Genomic DNA, 13,825 nt, shown 5'->3' on the forward strand with positions numbered 1-13,825 from the left:
AATTACCTGAATTTGAAACTGGCTGTGGAGACCTATCTTATTGCTAGGGGGAAGATCTCTATTATTCGTCGTGATCCCCCTCCTTCCACTGATCCCACTTATGAGAAGTGGGAGCAGGGTGATGCCCTTATTCGTACTCTCCTCTGGCAGAGTATGTCCCCTCAGATTGCCGGGACCATGATACATCTTCTGACTTCTCGCCAGGTCTGGGATACTGCCATTACCTTCTCCGGGGTGGGCAACCTCGCCCGCATCTGTGCCACCTTCTCTTATGCCTCTTACCACTGATTTGACTACGGCAGCTCAACAGCGTGATCAGATATGTGTCATTCAGTTTCTTGAGACTTTGGGTCTTGAGTTCATGCACCTTCGTCAGCAGATATTTGGGTCTGGCACGATGCCCTCTCTTCAGGAGGTGTACTTGCGTGCTCAGCAGTGTTCTGGGTGACTCTGTGTCAGCTCCTTCTGTTGATATTACTGCCACAACTACCTAGGGCGTAGGTGATCGTGCTACATGTGGTGGGGGCACCTTTGGCCGTGGACGTGACTCTGGTCGTGGTGGTCGTGGCAGTGGACATGCTGATCCTGCAGGACGTGGTGGCTGACCACATCCATACTGCTCCCACTATCGTCCTGAGGGACACTATATGGAAACTTGCTATGTTCTGCACCCTGAGCTTCATCCCTCATTTGAGCCCCGTTTTGGCCATTCAGCACCAGAGTCTTCAGAGCCATTTCCCCTTCAGCTCAGCCCAGCCCTGCGCCTATGGCTGATGCTATCTTTATGTCTCGTGCCGACTATGATGAATAACAGCTTCTCAGGTCTACCAGTCGTCCCCCGACTGCGACTTTTGCTTGGCAAAGTAGCTCCCCTGCATCTCTTCTTACTAGCTCCAACTCTTGGATCATTGATTCTGGAGCCACTAATCATATGACAGGTACTTCTTCCTCACTTAGTTCCTTTCATCCCCTTTATGCTCCTCTGTCTTATGTGTGCCCAAGTCACCCTTTAGTTTACTTTCAGTTAGTCAACTTACTAAAACTCTCAACTGTTTTGTCTCATGATATCCCTCTTATTGTTTATTTCAGGATCTCTTGATTGGGAGGACGATTGGCTAGGGCCGTGACATTGATGGGCTTTATCGTCTGGACTGTGACCCTCCCCGTGTCATTTTACACAGCTCCAGCGACGCATATCAGTTGCACTGTCGTCTTGGACATCCCAGCCTTGATCATTTGCGACGGACATCTATTATTTCTTCATTTGTTAGTCTTTTTTGTGCGAGGCCTGTGAACTTGGGAAACACCATAGGGTGTCCTTCCCGTCTACGCCTGTTAGTCGGGCCTCGCACCCGTTTGATTTAGTGCATTCTGATGTATGGGGTCCCTCGTGGACTACCTTTGTTTTTTGACATCGTTATTTTGTCATATTTATTGATGATTTTTCACGTATGAGTTGGCTTTACTTCCTTAAGGACCGTTCAAAAGTGTTCTCTGTTTTTTGTACTTTTCATGTAGAAGTTACTAACCAATTTAATTGTACTCTTAAATGCCTTCACACTGATAATGCCAGGGAATATTTTTTAAAATCCAATGGTTTAAAGGAGTTTCTTTCCACTCATGGTATCTTCATCAATCTTCCTATGCTGACACCTCTCAACAGAATGGTGTTGCTGAAAGGAAAATGCGATCCTTACTGGATGGAGCTCACACTCCTCTTCCAAATGCAGGTTCTCAAATCTTATTGGGGTGATGCAGTTCTCACTACAAACTATCTGGCCAATCTACTTCCTTCCTCGGTTCTAGGCTTTGAAAGGTGCTCCAGGTAGATGGCTGTTATTCAAGAAATCTGGACATCAGAAGATAGAAGGGTACACAGATGCAGATTGGGCAGGATCTCCAAATGACGGGAGATCTACCACATGATACTGCACATTTGTGGGAGGTAATCTTGTGTCATGGCGAAGTAAGAAATAGGATGTTATCTCCAAATCTAGTGCAGAGGCGGAATATAGAGCTATGGCGCACACAAGTGGAGAGCTCATTTGGTTACGCTCTCTCTTGTTAGATATTGGTTTCTCCCCATCATCTCCTTCTCAGTTACATTGTGACAACAAGGCGGCGATTCACATTGCCATAAATCCAGTCTTTCATGGGAGAACTAAATATATCGAGGTTGTTTGCCACTTCATCCGGCATCGGATTCAAAAAGGAGAAATATGCACAGTGTTCACTAGATCGGTGGACCAATACGTGGAAATGTTTACCAAGCCATTGAACAAAGCCACATTGAGTGATATTTGTAGCAAGCTAGGAATGTTTGACATATACATTCCAGCTTGAAGGGGAGTATTAGTGTTTGTATATGCCTATGGGCATATTGGTCATTTGTATGTTTCTCTCTTTATATATTGTTGGAATATGTAATAAACCTAAGGGCATAACGGACTTGGGAGATCTCTCCATCTTATTCATTTTTCTCTCACACTCTTTCTCTTAACATGGTATCAGAGCCCTAGGGTTCACATGCCCTAAGGACCTCCATTGAAGACCCCTTGTCTTCTTCTCCACCCCGCCGTCACTCATCTCCATGCCCTAATTTCTTCCTAATCCTTTCTCCTTTTTTTTCTTTTCTTCTTTTCTCCTTTTCTCCGTAATCTAACTCCAACCCTAACCCTAACCCATCTGCAACAAACAACCCCCCCTCCATTGAACTGCTCCCCCTTTGCCCCCCCTCCTCTGAACTTCCCGTCCCCCTCCCCACCTTCTAAACTTCCCGTCCCCCCTTTGCCTCGACCCCCCCCCCCCGCCCTCATATGGAATCCTTCGACCCTCCCCCACCCTCGCCTCAGAGTTTTATTTTCTGGTTCTTTAAAAAAAAAACAATCTCTCTTTCCCACCCATAGTTCCTTGATGCCCTAGATCATCACGTTATATTTCTCTTTCTCATTCTTCGTCGCGGCTCCACGCTATGATCCATCGCCTCCATCTGGCAGTGTTCCTTCGATAGATGTCCCAATTGGAGCCGCATGTAGTGTTCTCGGCTTTCCCTAGTTTGCCCCTTCTATTGGCCTTTGGTTGTTTGTTGTGCACAGCTGTTGTCAGAGTTGGTCTTTCTTTTGTCGTTTATTATTGTGAATCCATTGATTGAGAATCCATCGACCGGTGTGGTTCCTGTCATCCGTCTAATGATTTTTTCATCATCTTCTACCTCTGTGGATGGTTCATTCCCACAGATGACTACTGTTAAGTTGGATGGGGTAAACTATGTTACTTGGAAGGCCGCCGTCGAAACCTACCTACTTGCTCGTGGCAAAGCCCACATTATTTGTCGTGATCCTCCTCTGAAGACCGACTCTACATATGATCGATGGGAGCACGAGGATGCTCTTGTTCGTACTCTTCTGTGTCAGAGCATGGCTTCTCACATTGCCGGACCTCTGATGCTTCTTCCTAACGCCAAACAGATCTGGGATCATATTACTCTCCTTTACTCTGGTGTTGCCAATATTAGTCGTATCTGCTCCACTTATTCGTAATGGGTTCATCTTCGCCGCGGTGATCTGTCACTTGCCACTGATCACTACAGCCAGTTTGTGGCTTTATGTCATCAGCTTGATGTGTTTATGCCCCTCACCATAGATCTTACTATTGCCGCTCGTCGGAGGAAACTGATTCGTGTTGTTCGGTATCTTGAGAGTCTGGGTCTAGAGTACACAATCTCCGCCAGCAGATCATGGGATCTGGGAATATCCCTTCCCTCAAAGAGGTCTACTCTAGGGTTCAACAGTGCTCTCTTGGCGATCCTTTGATCTCAGACCCTATTGATGGCTCCGCTCTAGCGGGCTCCGATGGTATTACTCGTCCCGCTCGTGGTGGTGACTCCTTTGGCCATGGCCGTGGCCGTGGAGGCCTAGGCGGTGGTCGTATTGGTGGTGGCCGTGGCCGGTGGTTTTGCACTCATTGTTAGAGGGAGGGTCATCACATTGACATTTGTTATACTCTACACCCAGAGCTTCGTCAGTCACACTCGGCGCATTTGGGTGCCGCGACTCCTTCTGGTCCCTCTATGCCACCTACATCTGTCCCTACGCCAGTGGATGACACATATACCTTATCCCGTGCCGATTATGAGGAGTTCCAGCGGCTTCGTCTCAGTGCTCGCCCTCCTACTACAGGTTTTGCACAGCCAGGTAGTTCACCTACTACTCTTCTATCTAGTTCAGGGTCCTGGATCATTGATTCTGGAGCCTCCAACCACATGACTGGTAACTCCTCTCAGCTTCAATCTTTTCATTCATTTCCATCTACTTCTCAATCCATCACCCTTGCTGATGGGTCCACTACTCCCATCACCGGTGTTGGCACTATCTCCCCTCATCCTACTCTTACCTTATCCTCTGTTTTATGTGTGCCTAGATCCCCTTTTAGTTTACTTTCAGTTAGTCAGATTACTAAAGCGCTTCGTAGCTCTGTCTCATTTTACCCCTCTTATTGTTTGTTACAGGATCTCTTCCGATTGGAACGGGTTGTGAGGTAGATGGACTCTATCGTCTTGACTGTCGACCGCCAATTATCTTACATAGCTCTGTGGATACCTTTCACTGGCATTGTCGCCTCGGACATCCTTCACTTCAGTGGCTTCAACAGACCCATCTCATCCCAGCACCTTTTTCCTCTTTTCAGTGCGAGTCATGTGAACTCGGGAAACACCATCACGTGTCATTTCCATCCTGGGTCATTAGTAGGGTGTCTAGTCCTTTCGAGTCAGTTCATTCTGATATATGGGGACCCTCTAGGGTCACATCTACTACTGGATTTAAGTATTTTATTGTCTTTATTGATGACTTTTCTCGCATGACTTGGGCGTATTTACTTAAAAACAGATCTGAGGTGTTCTTTGCTTTTCTCACATTTAACTCTGAAGTTAAGAATCAATATAATTGCAACGTTAAATGCCTTCGTACCGATAATGCCAGGGAATATTTTTCTAGCACGCATGGTTTTCAGGACTATCTCTCCCATCATGGGATTCTCCACCTATCCTCCTGTGCGTACACCTCCCAATAGAACGGTGTCGCTGAATGGAAACTTTGTTATTTACTTGAAGTCGCGCTTACTCTCCTCTTTCAGATGGGTGTCCCTAAGTTGTACTAGAGTGATGCCATTCTCACTGTCTGTTTTTTAGCCAATCGCCTCCCTTCATCAGTTCTACATTGGTGCCTCCTCCTTTGCCATCTTGACTCCTAGGCGGGATCCATTTCCTCTAACACCTCGTGTTTTTGGATGTGTCTGTTTTGTCCATTACTTAGGTCCAGGCAGGGACAAGCTTGATCCTCGATCTAAACGGTGTGTCTTTCTAGGGTAGTCACGTACGCAGAAAGGGCATCGTTGCTACAGTCCTCGCCTACGACGCTGGTTTGTTTCCGCTGATGTTACGATTTTTTAGTCTGAGCCATTCTTTCATCAGGGTGTGGAACCATGCAACTCTCTTCTAGATTCCGCGGTCTCTCTTCCACTGCCGGTGCTGCCTGAGTCTGATTCAGTTCCACCTACTCCAGCTCCGCCTACAATTATTGATCCTCACTCTCTTGTCCCGTCGGATGAGCCACTTCCACCTAAAACTACAAAGTAGTATTAGCGCTGCAAGCAGAATGCTGGATCCATGCCACTTCCTCTCGAACCATCTTCTTCTCAGACGGTGATCCCAGTCTCCAGCTCCCAGGTATCATCTATCCCATCCTCAGCTGTGATTTTTTATTCTCCTATTGCGTCTCGTACGCGCTCCTACTCTACTGCACATCCAATATCAAATTTTGCTTCGTATGATAAACTAACCCATGCCTTCAAAAGTTATGTCTCTTCTTTGTCGTCTATGCCCTTACCACAGTCTGTGGCTGATGCTCTAGAACATCCTGGCTAGAGCGATGCCATGAATCTAGAAATGGGAGCTCTTCATAGTAATGAGACATGGGATCTGGTAGCACTACCCTCTGGTGCTCAACCTGTTGGATGTAGATGGGTATTCTCCGTTAAATATCTACCTGATGGTACTGTCGAATGATTAAAGGCACGGTTGGTCACGAAGGGATACACTCAGACTTTCAGTGTGGATTACACTGAGACTTTCAACCCAGTTGCAAAGATCCCATTTGTCCGTGTACTTCTGTCTCTTGCCGTGAATCATGGTTGGCCTCTACATCAGTTGGATGTGAAAAATGCGTTCCTTCATGGCGATCTCACTTAGGAGGTGTATATGGAGCAACCACCAGAGTATGTTGCTCAAGGGGAGATGTCCTCCTATCTGTGTCGCCTGCCAAGTCACTTTATGGTCTCAATCAATCTCCACGAGCGTGGTTTGGAAGGTTTAGTGAGGCAGTCATGCGCTTTGGAATGAAACAATGTGGAGTGGATCACTCCGTCTTCAGTCATCACTCTTCAGCTGGGTGCATTCTGTTGATGACATCATCATCACAGGTAATGATTCAAGAGGCATACAACAGTTAAAAATTTTCCTGAATAAGGAATTCTCCACCAAGGATTTGGGTCATCTCAGGTACTTTTAGGGATAGAGGTAGCTCGTTCTTCCAGAGGCTTGTCTTTATTGCAGAGAAAATATGTTTTGGATTTGTTAGAAGAGACGGACAATCTTGGGGTCAAACCAGCATCTGCACCCATGGACCCTAATGTGAAGCTAGTTCTAGAGGAAGGTGATTTGTTAGGAGATCCTGGCAGATACCGAAGGTTAGTCGGTAAACTGATATATCTCATAGTTACTCGACCAGATATTTCATATGTCGTGGGAGTAGTCAGTCAGTATATGAGCTTTCCACGTACCTCTCACTGGGCTGCAGTAGTCTAAATTCTCAAATACTTGAAGGGAGCTCCAGGAAAGGGATTGTTGTTCAAAAGACTTAGACATATGAAAATTGAAGGCTTCTCTGATGCAGATTGGACTGGATCCCTAGCAGATAGGTGATCCACCACAGGGTACCGAGCTCATTTGGCTGCGCTCACTTCTATCTGAGATAGGTTTTGGTTCATCCTCTCCATCGCAGTTGTACTGTGATAATAAAGTTGCAATACACATTGCTACCAATCCAGTCTTCCATGAGCGCACCAAGCACATTAAAGTGGATTGTCATTTTATTCTTCAGAGAATCCAGAAGGGAGAGATTTGCACTATGTTTACTCGGTCGGTGGACCAGTTAGCCGATATGTTTACAAAGTCCTTGAACAGGGCCAAATTGAGTGATATATGTAACAAGCTGGGAATGTATGACATCTACATTCCAACTTGAGGGGGAGTGTTGGAATATGTAATAAACCTAAGGGCATAACGGACTTTGTACATATTTATGGTCTAATATAAATATGAGTAAGGGGGAGATCTCTCCAACTTATTCATTTTTCTCTCACACTCTCTCTCAACATATATAAATACGTAAGTGAGGGGGAGACTTTCCAACTCACTATCTCTTCTCCTCATTCTTTTCCCAACATGGAAGATACATGAAGAACGGACCAGGAGTCCCCCATGATTAGATCGTATGATGGCCAAGGAGAGAACTCCAAAGCCCTAAAAGATAAGAAAAATGAAAAAGAAACAAAAACTATGTCCATTTACAGTCCCCGTGCAACCCAAAAATCATAAGAACTTCCAACAAACTTTTGCGATCTTCCTTGAAGATCTTGAATAAAACACCTTCCCATCCTGAGTCGCAATATCTGACTCCATTACTTAAGGTCAAAGCAAAGACCCTCGTACCAGTGTAGGGGATGAGCAGTAGAGATAACAATTCCTAAACTACTCACTAACCCCGTAATCACCCCCACAAAATTTGATTTAGTTACAGAAGCCCAGAAGTTCAGGAAGGGGCGAACTGTGGAATGGGCTACCTAGAGAAAAGGCCATGAGTGAAAGCTGCCACAGAGTGGGCCGCTGAGGACAACGGACAAGGAAGCGTGGTGGAATGTTACGGTCCTAAGTGGGGGCCTGCCTATGTATGGGACTAGGTAGGAGTAGTCAGCCTGATATATGGGGCAGGTTTAAAAGGCCTAGCGTAACATGTTCCATCGGCTTTGGAGCTTTTGGCATATTGGTTAGGAACCTAACAATTTCATACGAAAATCTACAAATATTTTCAACATCAAAAGAGAATCCAAATTATCTGACCTCATCACGAGGAACAACATTTCAGATGATTCGTGAATACAGTTATGCCGATTATTTCAAAAATTATACACAATGCTACACCTTAACCTCATGATTACAATCAATCACAACCAATAAAAACAGCTCAAAATGATCATATAGTGAAAGAAAGGGTTTACCTGAGGCCTCCTCCACTGATTGGGGACTCCTCAACCTGCGTACCACTAGTCGATAAACCGGAATTATGATAACCCATTATAATATCTATCCAAAATTTTATACTACTAAATGCTATTGTAGAAAAAAAAATGAAAAAAAACCTTCTCCCTCTTCTAGTTTAAAAAAAGGAATTTCAATAAAAAAAGAGAGAAAGGGAAATCTATAAGGAAGGTAGAAATCCCGTTAACCGCCTCATTGTCTCTGTTTACGAGATCCCAAAACCTAACATGTGAACCAAAAAAAAATGGTCAATAATCAAACAGAATTCAACAAATTGAGATAAAAATTTGAGAGAAAAATCAACGACAGAAATAGAAGAAGAAAAATCTAAATTTAAGTCCAATCAAGAATGGAAAGTGATGGGGTATAAAAAGTAACCCCCAATCAGTTTTCGACACGTGGCCCAAAAGATGGTCCATTAGTAGGCTGACCCCTATCCTTGGGGTAAAATGGTAATCCAATAAAAAGGGATGGGATTTGGCCCACTAACAGGCTGACACCTGTCCCAAGGGTAAGAGGGTAAACCAATACCCTGAACCCTCACTATAAATAGCCTTCACAAATGCCAAGAAAGGGACCCGAATCCCAAAAAATCATCATCCCTAGTTTTGGTTTATCTCTTTTTGTGCCCATTACTGACTTGAGTGTAGAAGGGCCATCCGGAGCTACGACTCTGGGTTGGTCTTCTGACCTTGTGCTTTCATGAGCAGAACACAATCCTTTAATCAGTTCAGCAACTTGGACAAGCCAGATCAGCTCCTTTGTCACTACCTTATCTGTTATCGATTTTGGGCGTAACAGATTGGCGCCATCCATGGGACCCGAACTAAAAGTCATCCCAAGTCTTGAGAACAATGGCAGAACGGAGGAGTGCCCGGGTGCCGCCTGTTCGGGCAACTCGGTCAACGTCACATCCTCCACCTCAGAACGGGCAGATCGCTTCACAAGTATTTGTTCAGCCGACAACGATAGAACGAAGTCCGTCCTGCTAAGAGCATACAACCCCCGCTTCAGCTCCTACACCTGAACAAATCCAAACCCTTTTCCAGCAAATGACAACCTTTGTCGATCATTACAAGAGCCTGATCCAACAAGTGCCTCAACAGCATCATCCAGAAGTTTCCCGACCTGCACAAGAAAGGTTGAGCCCTCCTAGAGAAGAGCCTGCACCTCTCTGTCATGATCAGACCCACCACTCCTTTCGAGGTGAGTCCATCACTCCAGGACAAGACACGCACAAACAGAGCCCCATTACCGTCATTGATCCCTCTCGCTCAGTGCATAGACACCGAGCTAGAGAGGATCGTGCAAAGCAGGCGAGATCCCGGCACCGTTTCAAGAGCTCAGAAAGGTATTCAGACTTAGCAACAAGTACCATTGTGGAGAGAAGGAACAAACCAACTAGCCGAGTCGAGAGGAGAGCCGACCCAGTGCTACCGAGATTTGAAGAAATAGATCACCGAATCGAAGAGCTAGCGAAAGATCGTAACCGGCCCGTTCTAAGGCCGTTCTCAAGCAGAACTACCTTTACGGATAAAGTGTTACAAGCGCCAGCGCCTAAAGGGTTCAAAATGCTGCTGGTACCGCAATATGATGGAACCACTGATCTCGTGGACCACTTGGAGACGTTCAGGACCATGATGCTCCTCCACGGTACTTTCGATGATTTCCTTTGCAAGTCCTTCCCAACCACTCGAACAGGAGCCGCAAGAGCCTGGTACTCATGCCTTAAACAAAACTCCATCAACAATTTTGAAGAGTTCGGGGATGATCTGGTCCGACACTTCATGAGTAGTCGAAGGCCACGGAAAACAGCAGCATCGTTGATGGCATTAAGACAAGAGGACGTCGGCGTTTAAATCAGCTCTGAAAGCGTTTGTGAGCCGATTTAATAGAGAAACTCTACAAGTTTCGAGCTTAGATCCCTCTACCGCCATGAATGCACTCCTAGCAGGTGCCAAGTCCAATGAGTTCTGGCATTCAATAGCCCGCCGAAATCCACACTCCTTAGCGGATCTCATGACTGGAACCGAAGAGTATATATTCGTAGAAGAGACGCTGGCTGCATTGGATTCAAGTCAGAGAAGAACATCAGAAGAGAAAAACCCTACGAAGCAGCGTAGGCAGGAAAAGCCTCCAAGAAGAGAAAGGAGCCCTCAGAGAAAGGAAGAGAACTACACACCGCTTAACATGTCCATAACCCACATCTTGGCTGCGATCAGAGAAGAAGATTTCGTTAAATGGCCAAAAATATGCTTTCCAAAGGAAACAAGAGGGATAAGTCCAAGTACTGTCCAAGTACTACCGATTCCACAAAGACCATGGCCATGACACCGATGAATGCAAACATCTTAAGGAAGAAATCGAATTACTGATCAAGAGGGGATATCTCAAGAAATATGTTAAGGACGATGGCAAAAGAAGAGAGCACTGAAAAAGCAGTCCCCAGAGCAGGAGGAACCCTCGATGGCCTCAACCATCCCCAGCACACCATGAATCTCCTGCCCCTCTCAGCCAGCATTCAGAAATGCAATGGTCCCAACCTACTGGAGTTAAATACCATCATTGGCAGGCCGGCGGCAGGAGGAACCTCTTCGATAGCTCGCAAAGCTTATGCCCATCAAGTCAACGCCGTCCATACCTGCAACAAAAAAATGAAAGTGGAGAACGAGATTTCCTTCTCGGACGTAGATCTGGACAACTTAATACTCCCTCACAATGACGCCTTGGTCATCACCATGCTCGTCGCCAATTGGGAGTTGAAGAAGATCTTAGTAAACAACAGAAGCTCGACGGACATCCTATACTATCACGCATTCAAGCAGATGCTGATAGGGGATGACCGCCTAAAGCCCGCGAACTCCGATTTGTTCGGGTTTTCGAGAGAAGTAGTCAAGGTCGATGGACAGATCGAACTCCCTGTTCATGGGGGAGAACCCCCTCACTAGGCCTTCGCGATGATCAATTTCCTAGTAGTGAGAGCCACCTCGGCATATAACGCTATCTTGGGAAGACCCCGACAAAACCACCTCCGTGCCGTCGCTTCAGCTTATCATAAAAAAAATGAACTTTATAACGCCAAACGGCATGGGGGAAGTCAAAGGAGACCAACCGCAATCAAGAGAGTGCTACACAGTGGCACTCAACGGGAAGAATGCATCCGAGGCACTACCGATTGAGTTGCTCGATCTGAGAGATGAAACTCAAATCATCATAAACAAGCCGGTCGAAGACCTTGTCTACATTCCTTTGTACAATGACAGTGAGGAAAATCTGGTCAGAATCGGCTCATCCTGAAGCGATGGCATTCTGGAAGAACTCATCCAATTTCTGAGAGAGAACGCAGATGTCTTTACATGGACTCCCGCTGACATGCCCGGGATAGATCCTGAGGTCACCGTGCACAAGCTCAGTGTTGATCCTACTTGCAAACCGTTAAAGCAAAGGAGAAGACATTTCGCCCCAGAAAGGCGACAAGCAATCAAAGAGGAAGTCGAGAAGCTGTTGAGAGCTGATTTCATTCAAGAGATCCAATACCCTGACTGGCTGGCGAATGTCGTCATAGTAAAAAAAAAGGTCAACGGGAAGTGGAGAATCTGCATAGACTTCACCAATTTGAACAAAGCCCGCCCGAAGGATAGTTACCCGCTCCCAAAAATTGATCAGCTGATAGATTCCACCTGGGGTCATGAACTGTTAAGTTTTATGGATGCCTTTTCAGAGTACAACCAAATCCAGATGTATGAAGCAGACATACCAAAGACCTCTTTCGTAACAGACCAAGGAATATATTGTTACCGTGTAATGCCTTTCGGTCTAAAAAATGTTGGGGCAACGTACCAGAGGCTTGTTAATAAACCTTTTATAGAACAGATTGGACGAAACATGGAATTCTATGTCGACGATATGCTGGTTAAAAGTAAAAGAGTTGTAGACCACTTATCCGACCTGAAGGAGGCATTCTAGGTCTTAAGGAAGCACAATATGAAACTCAACCCAACGAAATGCACGTTTGGTGTTGCCGCCGAAAAATTCTTAGGGTTCATGGTGAACCAAAGAGGAATAGAAGCAAACCCAGAGAAAATTCGAGCAGTAGTGGAATTGAATCCACTGATCACCATAAGGGAAATACAACGACTCACCGGAATGGTAGCCGCATTGGGCTGTTTTACCACGAAATCTGCAGAAAGGTGCCTACCCTTCTTTAACGCAATAAAGGGGATCAAAACGGTCCCCTAGACACCAGAATGTCAAGTAGCGTTTGAAGAGCTGAAGCAGTACCTGGCCTCCCCGCCGTTGTTAACCAAGCTAGAACACGAGGGATAACTAGTACTATACCTATCGGTGAGTCCGATGGCGTTGGCGACAGTGCTGATTCGAGTAGAGCATAACCAACAGAAACCGATCTATTACGTCAGCAAGGTTCTAGACGGGCTGAAATTAGATACCAACGGGTAGAAAATTTGGCATATGCTCTCATTATGGTGGCCACAAAACTTAGGCCGTATTTCCAAGCGCACACAATCAAAGTCATGACGGATCAGCCGCTCAGGCAGATCCTCCACAAGCCGGACACTTCAAGGCGGCTTGTAAAGTGGCCAGTTGAACTTAGTGAGTTTGATATCCGATACCTACCGAGGCCAGCAATTAAAACTCAAGTGCTGGCAGATTTCATCGTCGAATGCACCGTGCCTATGTAAAATGCAACCTCGAGTGCAGAAGAAGCAGACCAACCTCTGAGTGGAGAAGATATAACTACACCCAGAGGCAATCCAAAGAAGGAACAAATCAACCCTTGGATGGAGAAGTCCTAACCCCATCCGAGGGGTGGGGTCGTGAAGAGATGGATCAGTCTCTTAGTGCAGAACTCATAATTACACCCGGGGAGCACAGCGGGAAGAAACCCACCTCAACGAAGACGAATTGAAAGAAGTTGAGAAGCGAAGTCCCTCGGATGAGGGACTGCTCTAGGAATTGTACGTGGACGGGTCCTCGAACTCGCTAGGCACCGGAGCAGGCCTGATTCTCACCGAACCTGAAAACTTTGTCATGGATTATGTAGTAAGGTTTGGGTTTCACGCGTCTAACAATGAGGCGGAATACAAAGCTCTCTTAGCAGGAATGAACCTGGCAATCCAGACGCATGCCCAAAAACTTAAAGCATACAACAATTCCCAACTGGTTGTCAACCAGATACAAGGAATGTACAAAGCCCGCGATGAACGAATGATGAAGTACCTGGCAAAAGTCCACCACCTTCCTGGTAAATTCAAAAGCTTTGAGATTGTTCGGATCCCTAGAATAGAGAATGGGAAGGCAGACATACTTTCCAGATTAGCAGCCTCTGGATATACCGCTCTCGGGAGCATATTTATGGAGTTTCTGAAGAAGTCCAGCATTGAGAATTAGATCTTCGAATTGATGCAAGTTGATGACGAACATTCTGGATGG

At 45.9% G+C, this 13,825-nt stretch overlaps 1 protein-coding gene and 1 pseudogene across 4 annotated transcripts in view; one reads left to right on the plus strand and one right to left on the minus strand.

Annotated features, from left to right (window-relative positions):
- The window catches only part of LOC143855760 (putative protein phosphatase 2C 59), a 28,068-nt pseudogene extending 19,657 nt beyond the window's left edge, over positions 1–8,411 (minus strand).
- Positions 1–13,825, plus strand: part of LOC143856376 (callose synthase 3-like) — a 34,225-nt gene that overhangs the window by 4,229 nt on the left and 16,171 nt on the right. The window lies entirely within an intron of this gene.

This window comes from Tasmannia lanceolata, unplaced genomic scaffold, assembly GCF_043159265.1.
Source record: "Tasmannia lanceolata isolate RefF3 unplaced genomic scaffold, GAP_Taslan_0.1 ptg000023l, whole genome shotgun sequence".
NCBI lineage: Eukaryota > Viridiplantae > Streptophyta > Magnoliopsida > Canellales > Winteraceae > Tasmannia > Tasmannia lanceolata.